We start from the raw sequence: 998 nt of genomic DNA, 5'->3' as shown, positions 1-998 counted from the left end.
TTGTTTGTATTATCGAAAAGCGGTATGTTTCTCTTCCATTTAATTATTAAAATTTTAAAAGTTGGTGATTAAATAATCTAAAATTATAGAATTCGTTTAACCTAAATTATAAATACAAATATAAGTTTTTAAAATTGTTTTATATAATTTTTTGTAAATTTAATTAATTTTGTAAATATTTTCGAGAAAAAAATTATTTTATTTTTTGAAGCAGTTTTGGGATATAAAAATTTTTTATTGTTTCAAATTATTTTCCAATCAAGAATTTGAACCAAAGTCTATTTGGACCAAAGTCCAGATTCCCAAAAATCAAATAAAAATATTCGGCATTTCCAAATAACATTTTCTATTTCAGATCATTTGTTTATAGTACTAGAATAGTTCATTACCACCCGAGACAGGTTTTTCCAAACGCGACAGCTTTTTCGCATGACTGTAATTTAAATAAAATGGTAAAAAAACCTATAAAATTAAACTAGTCTTAACTTAAAAAATTGAATGGCGATTGAAGTCAGAACGGGCACTTTTTTGTCTGCCCGATTTTACACGTCCAAATAATTTAGAAAATATTCGCATTTGTTGCATTTTTGACAAGCCCCTCAGAGTTAATTTTTCCTATTCATCGTTATACCTCTATTTGTACAACTTGTTGAGTTCTTAAAGCCGCATCAACCCTGGGTTATTTTAGTTTAATTGTTTAATCATATCAACAACACCAATCAACTTACATTGTTAAATATACTTTGTTTCGCTTCAGTCACACGTTCTTTTATTTTACCCAAGACTGATTTCAGATCAATATTATTCGACATGTCATCGAACACATGTTCAAGCATTAAAGCAGCTTTAAAAAGTCTTTACATGTTGTCGCGGACTTTTCACTTATCAGCTTTGTTTCTAGTCGCTATTCTTTATTTCTAAATTTTTTCCTTCATTTTGTCAAGGCTTTTTGAATTTTTTTGAATTATTAAAATATTTTATTAGAACTATTAAAACTA

Source organism: Entamoeba invadens (genome assembly GCF_000330505.1).
Source record: "Entamoeba invadens IP1 unplaced genomic scaffold scaff_1105074724699, whole genome shotgun sequence".
Lineage (NCBI taxonomy): Eukaryota > Evosea > Mastigamoebida > Endamoebidae > Entamoeba > Entamoeba invadens.
Note: the sequence above shows the minus strand (reverse complement) of the source record.